The sequence below is a fragment of the Periplaneta americana genome, chromosome 5 (genome assembly GCF_040183065.1).
Source record: "Periplaneta americana isolate PAMFEO1 chromosome 5, P.americana_PAMFEO1_priV1, whole genome shotgun sequence".
NCBI lineage: Eukaryota > Metazoa > Arthropoda > Insecta > Blattodea > Blattidae > Periplaneta > Periplaneta americana.
The window spans coordinates 187,698,062-187,710,089 of record NC_091121.1 but is presented as its reverse complement, the minus strand read 5'-3'; the positions used below and the strand labels follow the sequence as shown (position 1 = coordinate 187,710,089).

The 12,028-nt window shown below is 35.4% G+C and overlaps 1 long non-coding RNA gene across 1 annotated transcript; it reads right to left on the bottom strand.

Moving 5' to 3' along the window:
* Nucleotides 1–3,585: 3,585 nt before the first annotated feature.
* LOC138700350 (uncharacterized) lies at nucleotides 3,586–11,719 on the bottom strand. Its single transcript, XR_011332333.1, has 3 exons — nucleotides 11,598–11,719; nucleotides 6,577–6,706; nucleotides 3,586–4,046 (listed from the first exon to the last, which is right to left on the bottom strand). It is a non-coding gene; the product is annotated as an uncharacterized lncRNA (long non-coding RNA).
* Nucleotides 11,720–12,028: the final 309 nt, after the last annotated feature.

Sequence of the window (12,028 nt, the reverse complement as noted above, 5' to 3'; positions counted from 1 at the left end):
TTCAAGAATGGATATCAGAATACATTAAATCCAGACGTTTGAGATGGGCAGGGCATGTAGCACGTATGGGCGAATCCAGAAATACATATAGAGTGTTAGAGGGAAAAAGACCTTTAGGGAGGCCGAGACGTAGATGGGAAGATAATATTAAAATGGATTTGAGGGAGGTGGTATATGATGATAGAGAATGGATTAATCTTGCTCAGAATAGGGACCAATGGCGGGCTTATGTGAGGGCGGTAATGAACCTCCGGGTTCCTTAAAAGCCAGTAAGTAAGTAATACAAATAAGTTCCAGTACTTAAGTATAAAATACTATACACGATTTTATTGGTAACATTTGCATTGAAGAACATAGAATTAATAATGTAGTGAATACATAACACTGAGAGAACATTGCACAAAGACTGTTATCTCGAGAAAACTCAATTTGATATAATTAAGGATTACATAGACGCAGACATACACATGAATACAGGGAGATCCAATAAAAAGTGAAGTATACCATCAGCTGAATATACGAAATGAATAATAAATAAATTAAATATGACATTACTCCAATTTACCATAAGATAACCCTATTTCTTGGGATAAATCTATTAAAAGACTTTTTGGAACTCAGTTCCAATTACACTCAAATGTCATTAGCCCTTTCGTCCGTAAACTTGTGTTCATAACAATCCAGTTTCATTACACACAGATCCCATATATTTTCACTTATGAAGAAGTTTATAAACATATGACTGTGAAGGAACTCATCTCTCGTCTAAAACTTTGCTTCATTTTCTTGTAACTTTTCTTTCTCATTAAGTTTTCCAAAATAAACATTCTCTTTGCTAAAGTGAACGACATTTCACTTTCTTTATTTGTCATATATTAACACTCACAAATAATACATTACACAACCAAACTGGACTGTTAACTCCTGGCAGAATTCTCCGTCACACCTTTTCACAATATTTATGATCTTGTGAGAGGGGCTAGCAACTCCACTGCTCATTGGATCTCACCGATATTCTGCAGTAGTAACATGACCACTATGCAGAAACATAAAGAGCCTTTCTTTCACCTGAGTCAAAGACTACAAGTCACTGTAGATTGCCATAATATTGGTCCTCTAGTTATACAGCACCTGAGGCACTTGTCCAGTCAGCATCCTCCTCCATCAACTTTCGTCTCTGCCATTATTCGAAATTATACAGGATGGAAGTGAAATAACCCTACAGATTGAAAGGGGTGATAGGATATATATAAAGGAATAGAAAACCTATTTTTATTTTTTTATTTTAGTAGGTTATTATACGATGCTGTATCAATATCTTAGATTATTTAGTGTCTGAATGAGATGAAGGTGATAATGTCGGTGAAATGAGTCCAGGGTCCAGCACTGAAAGTTACCCAGCATTTGCTCATGTTGGGTTGAGGGAAAAACCTCATCAGGTAACTTGCCCCAACCGGGAATCGAACCCGGGCCACCTGGTTTTCGCAGCCAGATGCGCTAACCGTTACTCCACAGGTGTGGACTAGAAAACCTATATTATGTTTTGTAATTAAATGCATGGTTAATCATAAAATTAAGTTTGAAGTTTCAGCAATCCGGCAACATTGCCATTAACACCGTAATCTGTCTTCTAGTAATAAAGATGCAAGAGGTCAACGAACTCAGGTCTGTCTTTGTACGTGAACCTTCCTCTCTTGCTATGACATTGCAGGGTTATATCACTTCTGCTCTATATACTGAGAAGAGGAATAGATTATAATATGGTCTTGAATCTGGAATTTGATATATGTATTTCGTTCGTGCAAAAGTAGTTTGGAAATTCTATCTTAAGTTGACGTGCTATATATCATAACAATCTAATTTTAATTGAATCTCATTTACAGGTCTATCCTTATAGTTGATTTTTCTGCATTAAGTTAAAGCCTCTGAAATAAAACAAACTATGGAGCTTCTGGAAGATACTTACAAATAATTTAATAAACTTTTCTTAATATTCGTGTTTTTAGGAAAAAAAAAAAAGGATCTCTGCAGCTTCAAGTATGTCATGAAATTTATTCCATTACTTCTGTATCTTCTTTGAGCTCTACAGTTTCAAATCAATTCCAGAAATATCATGTTATTTCGCTCTTTTTTTTTTTTAGTTCTAGTAAGCCTATCTGATTTGGTAGTCAAATTATTCTCGGTTAGATAAGATATTCTGTTAGCTCTATAAATTTTACTCTTTTCAGTTAATTTCCCTAATATAATCAAGTGTTTTTTGTAAATACAGAGGGTTGTTTCCGATCTCTGGAAACGACTTTGAATGACGCCATGTGCGTCAGTAGTCACATGACAGCTGAACTGTGGTGAAAGGTGACAGATCAGTAGTGAGTGATTTCATAATCAGAGTGCATGGTGTCTTACAGCAACAATGCTCAAGAAAATCGAGGGTACATTATGATCCTTTCCAATGCCAAGTACAGTTAGGTGAAAATAATAGAAGCCTGCAAAAAAACTGGTTTCGTTATTTCCAAGAAGGGCATCTTCTGTGTACTTAAAAAGATTGGTAATGCTCGGATGGGATTAATTTGTATCATCTCGGGGGGGGGGGGGTGCGGCTTGTGTTGGGGAGATGGATTTGCATGCTTTTTCCCTTATGAAATTAATTGCCAACATCGTAGCAATGAGAAATGAATTTTTATATAAGATTAAAGATGTGCGGGAAACAGGAAGGCCTATAATATTTCTAGACGAAACTTGGGTGAACATTAATCTCACACGAGATAAAATGTGAGTTACTGAAGATGATACAGAAGGGTTACCAACACCAATTGGAAAGGGGTCTCGAATTATTATAGTTCATGCCGGTAATGAAGAAGGTTTTGTGAAAGATGCACTGCTCGTTTTCCAGTCAAAATCTACCAAAGATTACCAGAAGGAAATGGACAGCGATAGATTTCGAAAATGGTTCAAGGAATAGTTAATGCCAAATATTCCACCTAACTCTTTTATTGTAATGGACAATGGGAGTTACCACTTCCGTGAAATAAACAAAGCTCCAACATCAAATAGTCTTAAAGCAGACATGCAGGAGTGGTTGAAAAAGAATAAAATACAGTTTGATGGCTGCATGTTTAAACGTAAATTGTATGAAATCATAAAGTTGTACAAGCCGCAATTCAAAAGATATGAAATAAATAAAATTGCAGAAGAATTTGGACATAGTGTGATTTGTTTACCTCCTTACCACTGCGAGTTTAATCCCATCGAACTCATTTGGGCGCAGGTAAAGGATTTTGTACGAAAAAGGAACACAAAATTTACCATGGGACATTTGTTAGAAATATTCCAGGACAGTATACATTCAATTACGACAGAAAGATGGAGCTATGCTTGTCGACATGCAAAACAAATTGAGAATTTCTACTAAGAACAAGATCAAGTAACGGACTGAATCACCGATGAGTTCATCATGAAACTTAGGAGCTGATTCTGATGAGGACAATTCGGAGGAGGAGGAAGATGAATGTGGAACTGTGAATTAGGTATTGAAGCTATTATATATCGTTTAGCTTATTCCACATTAATAATTATAAATATATAATAAATTATTCAAGGCATCTTTTTAAAGACATTTTAATTGCGTGACTGTTTTGTTTAATTTTAATCTTTCGTAGTTAACCGAGCAAGAATCATAAAATTAGAATTTACGACTTGTAAGAAAGCGGTTAATAGAAAGTAATTACAGATTATTAAAATAATAACACGTACATTTCTAGTGAAACATCATCACCATATGCACCTTTGCAATAACTTCTGATTTCTGTAAGAAAAAAAAATCTTATAGCTTATCCAACTGGCCAAACGAAGTATAATTCTAATGAAAATAGATGCGAAATTTCCAGGTCCCTATACATTGACCTTGTTTTGAAGAAGAACTACAGTTATACTGAAAAACAGCATTGCAAGAGTGAGTCCAGTCATTGCCTGAGATCTTCTATTTTCATTAGAACTGGTACTTGATGCTGCCTCTATCATCATTATTATCGCTGCAATGAATATGGAATCTGTTTTCAAGTTAAGATCAAAAAAAGGAAATCACTTTTTATGGATAAAGCTTTCTAAAAGTTAAGTCTGAAAAATTAGAGCACTACTTAAAATAGAGATGAACATTTTTAAATGTATGAGGAAACCTTTTCTGTCCAAGTCCGAGACAGGCAACCTGGGTGGCATTCGTGAATCCGATGCTGGCAGGTGGACCATCCTGCCTCAGCCTCTGATAGAGGTGTTGTCGAGCAATTGTGATGTCTGGCAATTAGTGTCTAGTAAACGAGTTGTCAAGCAAAGTTATGTAGGGCAATAGACAGTGGCGTATGCTAAACCTGGAGTTTGGGTGTTCTGTTAAAAATATATAGTTGGTCTATCTCGCACAATTATTATAGGCCTAAGTGGAATATCGGGTCGACATTAACTGCCATTTTTAATATATAATTTAGTAGCACCAGTGAGAAGTCTTCATGGGATATCCTTGGACGGTTTCCGTTGCAGATACTGCAATGAGATTGAAACCTTAGCACACGTCCTAGGATCCTGTCAGCATGGAGAACTCCTGAGAAATTCACGCCATCATAACATCCGAAAACTAATAGCACAAGCCCTTAGAAACAAATCCTTCGAGGTCCATGAAGAGGTGCACTGTGTTGCATCTGAAGGCGGCGGAATTAGAAGAGCGGACATCGTGGCTCTAGACAAGACTGATAGTAAAGGCTTTATACTGGACCCAACTGTTAGATTTGAGATGAGCCAGACCCAACCATCCGAGGTCAACAAAGAAAAACAACAAATTTATGAGCCTACTATTCCGTATTTTCGAGAAAAATATCAGACGGAAGGCACCTGGGAAGTACATGGTTTAATGATCGGAGAGAGGGGCACCATCCCACGATCAACTGTAAACACTATCAAAACATTTGGAATCCATGACATCATTCCAAAAATAATTACTTCAACCATTAAAGGGTCTGTGGCAATTCTGAAAAATCATTTATACGGAATATCATAATTCCCCCCCCCCCTTTTCTATTCGTTAGTGTGTCATTGTTACATATATATGTACAAATTTATTATTTCTTAAACTTAAGCTCCTAGTTCACATTTCAATTTGACTCAGCTATCTTACTGTAATCATTACTATTCTTATATGTGTGTTATTCTGTGTTTTTGGCAACCTAGGATGCTTGGGCAGACTATTTCTTGAAATAAATTATATATATTATAAATAATAACTATGGGGCGGATGTTGATGACCTAAAAATCTACTTAAAATGATCATTAAAATGCCCTTAAACTAAAGGAAAAATGACGTAAAATTAAAAGAAAATCACATTTAAATATTATTCAAAGTACTCGCACCACAACTTCTTAAAAATTAATCACCTTGTTTCAATGACTGCCCTGCAAATGCCGGAGAAAGGAGGCAACTACAAATAATGTTATTCAAAATTGTATTATTTATGATCAAACAATAAGCATGGCCAGCAAAATAACCTGTTTGAAGTTCCACAACCCGCTAACTATTCTACATTTCCATATTGTGAAATAGAAGAATGTCTAGTGAATTGTTCGCTCTTTGTTTCATATTGTTGTACTAAATTCGGAAGTGGCGGGGTAGGTCTACCCTTATTCACTATATGTAATTTCTCTCCTAGTGGGCGAGAAGAGAATGGCTTTTGCAAAAGATCTTTTACAGTTTACATTTCCAAGTGCTATTATCATTAAATAAGTAATTTAAATTGTTCACTTGCACTGGCACACAACTATGAACCCTAGTAAAACCTAAACACAGTAAATTCACTCACACAAACAGTAAACATACACGTCAAACACAATATTTTGTAATGCTACAATTGACAAGTTGAGCTGCCTGTATACAGGACGACCTGCGAGCTTGAGAGAAGCGAGTATCCCCACCATGCCACCTTGCGCGCGCAATTATAGCAGTAACTCTCAGCAGGGGAAGTTCTTTTGTACGGACAGGACAACCAGACCAGAACTCATCCCACTTCGTCAGGCAGAGCGTACGTTATAAAACGAAAGCCGTTCTGGGGATGGTGTGCACATTCAACCAGCAGGAATTTAAAATATTTAAATGGTAATAAATTAAAATTAGTCTTGAACTATATACGTCAACTTCCAATGAGATTACCACGCATTTAAATTGTGATAAATTAAAATTATTGCTGCATTATATAAAACAACTTAAAATAAAAAATGAGATTACCGAATTTACAGGGTGTCCAGCGCACACATTGAACACCCGCACTATACGCCCCTGACAATAGAACCAAACCCGAATCATAACCATATAAGAAAGCACTCACATCACCACACTATCAATATTCAAGTAGGCCAGAACAAGCTCACTTTCTTTATCATTATAAGTCCACGGGAAATTTAAATTTTGAAGAATGTATATTTCGCGCTGAACATTTTTGTTTTAAGGTTCAGTATTTAATTTTAATTCATTGAAAGACTCGCCACTATTAATATTATTACTTGAATGCACAAGAAATACTTTATACTACTTTGAAAGGATACAGCAAATTACAATCACAAAAGTTTCGAGAACACACTGTCTATTGGTATGGTGAAAGTAATTCCTGCTCATGAATGGCGGATTGTTGATCTCGTTCCAGACTTGTCCAGATGTCATCAAACAACAGAAAAACTGAAAATGAAATTTCATAAATAACAAAACTTTGAGTTAGGGTGCATTAACTTTACCATAGATGCTATAGATCGACAAGACAGAAAAAAACCCTGCTTGTTTCATATTAGGAAAAAACCCTGCTTGTTTCATATTAGGAAAAAACCCTGCTTGTTTCATATTAGGAAAAAACCCTGCTTGTTTCATATTAGGATTACCATGAGAAGAAGTTCTATAGGAGGACATTGCTGAAAAAAAGAGGACTTTTTAAAAATTGGTATGAACAAAATTAGAGATAAAAACATGGCTCACCTTAGTTTTCTCACTAGTTGCTGGATCAGTATTACATCTCTACCCTACTTATCGGTGAAGCCCACTTTGTGCACAAGAGCCTGAAGGGACCAACTTATATCTTGTAACAGATAACTATGGAACTGTTCACAGGACATGTCCTTGAAATTTTATTTCACCATGATGATACCTGTGGCTGTCTCCGTTAGCATGCGATTTCGTTCTTTTGTCCATTGAGCAGATATTAGGGAAATACTCTCTTAGCACTTTCATTGTGACTTGGGATAAATAAATTCAATTGACATATTTTTAAGAGTTCTGAGAAAGTTTGTGCTCAAAATTGATAAAAATAGCTTAGAATCATGAATAGTGATGTTTTTAGAGTGTAAGAATGCAATGCATGTCAATAGGTCATATTTTATGTGCTCCAGCTTCAACCTTTGAAGCAGTTAAATTCTTTCATAGGTTTTCACCATTTGTTTAGATATTCTATGCATAATATCGCACATTATTCAATATTCATATTAATTCTAGTTGAAATGCGAAATGCCAAACATTTTAATTCTTTTTTTTTTAATGCTTGCCGGACAGGATAAAATGATTAAAAAAAGAGGACATGTGCTCCTTTTGCCGGACGGATGGTAACCCTATTACATATATGAAATATCCACAGTAAAATTCTTAATATTTACCGAATTAATTAACTCTTCTTGTTTAGTATACATTTATTTATGGTTAGTTGATCCAAGTTTGTTGATTATAAGATTAAATTACCTTAGGGATAACAGCGTAATCTTTTTTGAGATAAGTGCAATGGATTTAAGCTCCATATATGAAGTATTCCTGAAAACTTTTGTTAGAAATAAGAATAAGTGTTGATACAAAATTGGATCTCCCCCTCCTGCTGGGTCAAAAAAAAGATGTATTTAGAAGAGATAATTTTATTATGTTGTTGTTGCTTTCTAATGCCAGGCGTTTGACAATAAAGTCATTTGACCTCTTGCACTCCAATATTTTTCAAAGATATTATCATGACCAGCCACTGAAGCACAGATTTTGAGGTGTTCCGAATCCATTTCTTGGTTTGAGTTGCACAATGGGCAGTTAGGGGACTGATATATTCCAATTCTATGCAGGTGTTTGGCCAAACAATCATGGCCTGTTGCCAATCTAAATGCAGCTACAGACGATTTTCGTGGTAAATCGGGAATTAACTGTGGATTTTGATGCAGAGAGTTCCATTTTTTCCCATGGGATTGTGTTATCAAATTTTGTTTGTTGAAGTCTAAGTATGTAGATTTAATAAATCTTTTCACAGAGTAATATGTAGATTTAGTAACAGGTCTGTAAGTAGCAGTGCTGCCCTTCTTTGCTAAAGCATCCGCATTCTCGTTTCCCAGGATTCCACAGTGGGATGGTATCCATTGGAATACAATTCTTTTATTGAGTGATATTAATTGAGAGAGCATTTTAGTTATTTCTGCTGTTTGAGATGAAGGTGTGTGTTTAGAGACTATTGATAGAATAGCTGCTTTGGAGTCTGACAATATAACTGCATTCTTAAATTTACTGATGTGGCATAGAAGATTCCTGAGACTTTCACTTATTGCAATGATTTCTCCATCAAAACTTGTTGTTCCATACCCAAGAGATCTATAAAGTGAGAAGAGACAGCATGTAACACCTGCACCGGCACCTTGTTCTTTGGAGATCAAGGATCCGTCAGTGTATAAATGAAGCTAGTTTTGTGGAGGGTATCTAATATTAATTGTCTCTAAAGACAATTGTTTCATTATTTCAGTTTTTACTTCTGATTTCAGTATTTCTTCTGTTAAATTTAGATTATATTCCATATTTAATAGAGTTAAAGGATTTGGTTTAATTTGTAGGTTTTCTTTTAAATTCGGGATATTGATTTTCTGTTTTAATTCTTGAACAATTCTTATTATGTTTAATGGCCAATTCCAATTTTTTTTTTTTTTTTTTTTTTTTGGTTCCGTGGTTTTTAATGTTTATTTTGAGAGTTAAGAGTTGATGAATAGAGTTGTGTTGAAAATACGTTGTGAGTTGATTAAAAAGTATGGAGAGTCACCGAAGAGGGGGAAAGACACATCACACATAAGTAGTCTGTTAATGTAGGTAACCCTAGTTATAGTACATTAGTCGAACTTGGGTATTTTTTGTTTGTGAACATAGTCGAATTTGGATCATTTTTGTTTGTGGGCAATGTTCTCACCAATTCTCCCGCATATTTTCATCATGCTTTATATTATTTTGCCTTAACTACTGAATGTCTTTTTTAGAGTCATCGATGAAGGCTTTTTATTTATCTGCATTCTGTGCTAGCTCACACTGTCCATCACAATGACTGACTTACAAGGTGTATTAAGCAGAACTTGTGTTTCTAGCCATTTCGTGAAATTAAAGGGTTCATGTCGTCATAATAGTCGCTCGTCTTCTGCTTTGATCAAAACATTAGCAGAACATTTTTTTACAAAGTCATTTTTTCCTCCTACATGAGCTTCAACTAGTCTTGGTCCTTTACCAATAGACATTGTGATCCCTGCTTCATCATGTTTGCGAACATGAACCAAATGTGTGGCGAGCATTTACATATGTACCTACATATATCATCTAAATAATATATATTGTTCCTTTTCTGTTGATGGTATTTTTTAATTGCTCGGGTGTAATTAGCATGGTAGGATACAACCGGGCTTTTCAATAAATTTTTTTCTTGACACTCATTTTTTCCATTTGAAACCAATTAGAGAATAAGTTTTCTCAGATACTCCCTACTGCATTTTAAACTTCCACTGTTCTGTAAATCAGCATTCAGTGTTGCCAAAGTTGGCACAGTTTTCGATCTCCACTTTCTTCTGTCTCTCTTCAGACTTCCCCTTCAGGGTTGAAAATTTGACCTAACCAGTGATTCCTTTAATATTGTCTTCACGCAGCTGATACAAACTCCTGAAGCTTCGCTTGTACTTACTTACGGCTTTTAAGGAACCCGGAGGATCATTGCCGCCCTCACATAAGCCCACCATTGGTCCCTATCCTGAACAAGATTAATCCAGTCTCTACCATCATATCCCATCTCCCTCAAATCCATTTTAATATTATCTTCCCATCTACGTCTCGGCCTCCCCATAGGTCTTTTTTCCCTCTGGCCTCCCAACTAACACTCTATATGCATTTCTGGATTCGCCCATACGTGCTACATGCCCTGCCCATCTCAGTCTGGATTTAATATTCCTAATTATGTCAGGTGAAGAATACAATGCATGCAGTTCTGTGTTGTGTAACTTTCTCCATTCTCCTGTAACTTCATCCCTCTTAGCCCCAAATATTTTCCTAAGCACCTTATTCTCAAACACCATTCGCCTCTGTTCCTCTCTCAAAGTGAGAATCCAAGTTTCACAACCATAAAGAACAACCGGTAATATAACTGTTTTATAAATTCTAACTTTCAGATTTTTTGACAGCAGACTGGATGATAAAAGCTTCTCAACTGAATAATAACAGGCATTTCCCATATTTATTCTGTGTTTAATTTCCTCCCGAGTATCATTTATATTTATTACTGTTGCTCCCAGGTATTTAAATTTTTCCACCTCTTCAAAGGATAAATTTCCAATTTTTATATTTCCATTTCGTACAATATTCTGGTCACGAGACATAATCATATACTTTGTCTTTTGCTTCACTTGTAGATTGAATAATATATTTAAAATTGTACTGTGTTATTCATGCAGATATTTCGCAACATTATAAAAAATACTTGCTCTAGTACTACTTTTCAATGATCTGCCAGTAACACTAGGCTTATTATTCATTGTTACGCTTTAATTGAGATTTAATTATATTTTTATTTTTTTATTTTATTGGGTTATTTTACGACGCTGTATCAACATCTAGGTTATTTAGCGTCTGAATGATATGAAGGTGATAATGCCGGTGAAATGGGTCCGGGGTCCAGCACCGAAAGTTACCCAGCATTTGCTCGCATTGGGTTGAGAGAAAACCCCGGAAAAAACCTCAACCAGGTAACTTGCCCCGACCGGGATTCGAACCCGGGCCACCTGGTTTCGCAGCCAGACGCGCTGAATGTTACTCCACAGGTGTGGACGATTTAATTATAAGTATATAAAAAGAGATAATACATTTTAACAACTTAGGTTTGAAAAGATGTTAAAAGAAATTTTTTAACAAATGGGAGGAAAATAGTTATTATAAAAGGAATTAAGTTATTTAAGACCAAGACGTCCACAGAAAATAAGTAATTTTAAATACTAAACAGCTGCGAAGATGGGTAACAGGAGTAATAGGAAATGAAAAACTCGGCTTAAACTTGTAATTTATAATTCAGAATCACAAAATATGGTACTGTATACAATGTACTTGATGCAAGACGATCTGTCACAGAGCGGCTCTAGAACACATCTGATCCCCATCACTATATTCTGGACAGTACCGATAAGAAACTACCATCTACATACAGTAGTTCATTAATATGCCATATACTGGTACTGTATTTGTGGTATCTAAGCTGAGAAAGTACATCACATCTAAAACTGAACTCTGGAGTAAAAACAATCTATTAAGTACCTACATTTCTTACCACACATGATATTCCCCAGACGTCCTTGTTGAAGACAATACTGTAGTCTGGATATATTAGGAAGATCATAAGAGCCAAGAACGCACAGAACATTAATATCTCCATATTATTTACTCAACACAATTTCCCTCAGATCTGTAGGAAAGAAACAACATGTGAGTGAATACAGTATATTCCAATAGTATTGATGTATACTTATTTTCTTGTGAATATTGTATTTTATAATTTGGTTATTTCATACCAACATGGCAAATAGACTGTGGCCCCTAAGTTTTATATTTTATTGAAAGCTGGGCTATATGTATGAGGCATGTTTTTAAAGTAAGTACCGATAATTTTTTTTTTTTTTTTTTGTAAATAACAGAACATTATTTTCCAAATACTTTATTTTCATTCCTTACCTTACAACTTACACTACTTCTCCACATAGT